We start from the raw sequence: 4,630 nt of genomic DNA, 5'->3' as shown, positions 1-4,630 counted from the left end.
AGCCAGCCTCATGGGCCCGGTTTTCTGGTTTCTATGGTGTATGTGTTCCCCCCTCAGCTGGATGGAATGCCAGTCTATCGCAGCATTACCCAAGAAACAGGAAGAAAGAGTGAATGAAAGTTGGGGCAAAAGAGTACAACAGGGGTTGCCACCACCCGCTGCCAGAGCCTTGTGGAGCTTTTAGGTGTTTTCGCTCAATAAACACACACAATGCCCTGTCTGGGAATCGAAACCATGATCCTCCGACCGCGAGTCCACTGCCCTAACCACTGGGCCATTGCACCTCCACTGAAAACGATTATAATAATAATATTTTTTTATTATAAATGATATTGACATTCTTTTTGCTTTGCAGTAGAATGTAAAGAATATTTTTTCTTTACATTCTACTGTCGTTTTATTGCAATTTATTTATGAGTATTATAAATTTTGTAGGTAAAGTATTTTTCTGATCTCCAGAAACAATTTAACTCATATATCAAGGCATTACTGTATATATCAATAATCATTACTGTATATATCAATAATCAAGAAACCTCTGGTAAGATATATAAACACATACACAAATATACACACATACATACACAAATACACATGTGCACACATGCATTAATATATATATTTTTTTATTATAAATGATCTTGACATTCTTTTTACTTTACAGTAGCATGAAAAGAATATTTGGAAAGACTTCTGTCTGTCCCTGCTCCCTCCATTTTATCCTAAATGTGTTTATTTAAAAAAAAGTTTTTGACAAAAACCCCCATTTTCGGATATGAAGGTTCCAGAAAATTGCCAAAAATCAGCATTGCTAAAATTACCCCGCTTCCACCCACAAATTCTTCAATTTTGACTTTTTTTTCCCAGCACTAACCCTAACCCTAAAACCCTAACCGTAACTATAGAAATGTTTGAAACTTTTGTCCGAATCATAATGTATTTTTCCGCATACTTAGAAGAAAACATGCTTAAAAAATTTTTTTCAGAGTCTCCGTATTTTTCCGCATATTTTGAAAAAAAAAAATTCCGAAAAAAGTAAAAAAAATTAATGAAATAGGGGTGGAGGTGGGGGTAGTAATTTTAAAATGCCACTTTTTGCCAATTATGTTTGCAGATTTGTATTCCCATAGCCGAAAAGGTGGGGGAGGGTTGTGTAGAAAAACATTTTTTTTAAAAAGGGTGGCTTTTTGGGGGGAGATGGGTGGAAGTCTTGCCAAATATTTTTTTCTTTACACTCTACTGTTGTTTTATTGCAATTTATTTATGAGTATTATAAATTTTATAGGTAAAGTATTTTTCTGGTAAGGAATTATGATGTATTACATTGGTACTATTGGAAATTATTGCTCTGCTTTACGAGTTTTTGTTTTACAAGCTGTCTCCAGGAACAATTTAACTCATATATCAAGGCATTACTATATATATATATATATATATATCAATAATGAAGAAACCTCTGGAAAGATATATAAACACACACACATACACAAATATACATTAATATATATATATATTTTAAATACATCTCTGAACAATATCTGTCTTTATTTTTTGTTTAGAAACATTTCCATTCCTATGATTCTCCAATAAAATGACAATATCAAAAGCAGATGTGATGATTTCTTCCTGGAGAGAAATCCCCAAAGTCCAGAACCATTTCCTCAGGGTACACAATATTGTTCTGAATCATTATAGAAAAGTTTAATCATAAGTGGATAGGAAAAATATTCAATAATAAACTTTTTTAATAATAAAACTTCCATACATTTTTAATAATAATTCTGCTGGCTTTGAAAGTTTGTGAAAAGCATGTACATACATACTTATACACCTATATATGCATATAGATACGTGTATAGCATCAAACTTGATTACACAGAAACAACCTGAAAAACAAGGTTTTGTGTGAGTATGCATGGAGAGAGAGAGGAAGAGGAAGAGAGAAAAGGAGAGAGAAAGAGAGAGAAGGAGAGAGGAAGAGAGAGAAGGAGAGAGAAAATTAATCTAAGAGAATAATGTTTGCGTGTATGCAATAATATATATAATCAGTAGGGTATATAATATATGTATGGCACCTTGGGCAAGTAGCCTCAGGCTGACCAAAGCCTTGTGAGAGAGATTTGGTAGACGGATGTTTCTGTGTTTGTCCTCCCCACTATCGCTTGACAACCGATGCTGGTGCACTTGTGTCCCCGTAACTTAGCAGTTCAGCAAAAGTGACCGATACGATAAGTACTAGGCTTACAAAGAACAAGTCCTGGAGTTGATTTGTTCAACTAAAGGCGGTGCTCCAGCATGGCCACAGTCAAAATGACTGAAACAAGTAAAAGAATAAAAGAATGTATGTGTGTGTGCATGCATGGATGTATGTAGAGTGTTTGATGTTACGTACAGATTTGGTGTATTAAGAAAAAGGAGGCAGTCAGAATTTTGGGTAATTCTTTATTAGCGCCTTCATTCGTTTAACCGAAAGCATAACATGTATGTATATATACACATGTTTCATAAAAATGGGTGTTAAATGATGATGATACATATTTCAATTTATAATGGCCAGACGTCACCAAATCATAATCTACGAAAATAAAACATAGAAGAATATAAAGAAAAAGTTGTTTGGAAAATGAAAACGAAAGTGAAAGTGTCCATTTGACATAAAAGACTGACAATAACAATCATGATCTAAGGGAAAAAACTCTGACAAATCTCTAAGGCAAATAATATCTGTTAAAACAAATTTAATGTGAAAATACCTGGTGGGAGTTAGTTATCTCCCTTGACTGGTCGACTTTGCTAGACGCCTCTAAAGATTTGATAAAAAGATGTAACTAAGATCATGTATTCTTGATCAGAACTGACCTGGGGCTAAACAACAACAACAATAATGAATTCTTATCCTCTTTATCAGTTCTGGAAGGATGGAAAAGTATGACTTTAGCTGTATTTGAACTCAGCATCCACTCAGACACAACTGAATTGCGACAAACTTGCTTACAGAAACAGTTTATAAGATAAAACACCAGAAGAAAGATGAGTTGATTATATCGACCCCTATAATTGGCAGGTCCTTTATTTTATCCATTGTGATGGAATGAAAAGGAAAGCTGACTGACGTTGATAAGGTTTGAACTCAGAAACAGATAGATGACTAATGAGGTTGCTGTAGTAAGTCAATTTGACCCCAGCATCTGACAGCTACTTTATTCTATCAATTGCAGAAAGTTGAAAGTCAGAATTGGTCTAATAAGGATTCCATTTGCATTTAAGCCAGTTTAAAGAAAGTTCTTAATTCAATTTCAGGATTTGAATGGTACATTATTTTATTAGCCTTGGAAGGCGATGACAGACAAAAATCTACCTGAGCACGACTCAAATTCAGAACTTAAAGAGATATTAATATAAAGTCACCAGATTGTTCTCAGTAGCTTGCCATTTGATGTTTATATGCTGCTGGAAAACTCAGGGAAGGTCACTTGTTCGTATTCCTCACTGAGGTGACTTTTTGCTGAACAAAACATCGTTTGTCCTTTATAACTCAGAAATGAAAGGACAGTGGCCACAACGATTTTGCTGGGACTTTGAAACTGCTGGAAAGAAGGAACAAATCAGGACTTGTAAGTAACTACAATAAAAAGCAAACATCAGGGTATCAGCTTAACCTCAGATTGGTGCCCCAGTCTGGGCTAAATACTTAAAACAGAATAATAGATAGTTCTGCTCAAGGCAGCAGAGGACCCACTGACTGTGTTAAATGAAATGACTGACAAAGTTTCCTCCACCCAAAAGCAGATGGAGCTAATAGTCAGCTGATTGAGTTTTGATTCAATTTCATTCACAATCGTTGGACCATCCCAAAGCTTTAGTAGGACATACTTACACCAACCCTATTATTGAAGGCGGTGAGCTGACAAAATCATTAGCATACAAGACAACATGTCTTCTAACTTCACATTCTAAATAAATGCTACATTTGAAGTTTGATCTCGTGACATATGGATGGTCATGGTTGGAACACCTTGGTCACGATTGACCAGGAGGTTAATCAACAGAAACAACAATAGTAACTATCACCTGTCCTGGTCATCGTCAAATAAACTTTGAAGTCCAGGTAAAAGAGTGAAGCTATTATCAAGGGAGGTAACTGCTTATGTCATTCTTTTAAACTAAAACTTATTTTAGATTTCCTGGTGCGAAAAAAGAAAGAAAGAATTCATTTGAAACTATTAATGGAGACCACGGAATAAGTTTACTTTCCAAAAACTCTACTGGTATCGGAGAACAGATTCGTTGTTTGATAGGAGTTAAACTGCAGAAAGACAAGACATGATTTTTATTAAATTATTTGAACACGATCGTTGACGCTCTTAGAATGACAAACAAGAAAAATAACGAGTGGTTAAGACGGTAGAAAGGCTTGCAGTATGCTGGCTGTGCGTGTTCTGAGTTCGAATCTCGACGAGGTCGATTTGGCCATTCCCTTTTATGGGGGTCCCGTTATTTTCTTTAACTTTCTCTGAATCAGCTGCATCAGTGGTGACAAGGGGAGAGCACTAACGCCATCCTTTTTCTCTGGCGATGGAAGCTAGCTGCAGGGAGCGCTGCACGAGTTCTTTTTGTTGAAAAGTAAACT

General features: G+C 35.5%; 1 protein-coding gene across 1 annotated transcript in view; it reads right to left on the bottom strand.

The window, feature by feature from the left end:
• The window catches only part of LOC128251011 (peptidyl-prolyl cis-trans isomerase 1-like), a 214,131-nt gene that overhangs the window by 145,136 nt on the left and 64,365 nt on the right, over positions 1–4,630 (bottom strand). The gene's annotated exons all lie outside the window — the stretch shown is intronic.

This window comes from Octopus bimaculoides, chromosome 27 (assembly GCF_001194135.2).
Source record: "Octopus bimaculoides isolate UCB-OBI-ISO-001 chromosome 27, ASM119413v2, whole genome shotgun sequence".
NCBI lineage: Eukaryota > Metazoa > Mollusca > Cephalopoda > Octopoda > Octopodidae > Octopus > Octopus bimaculoides.
The sequence above is the reverse complement of the archived record's forward strand: the minus strand, read 5'-3'. Positions and strand labels throughout refer to the sequence as shown.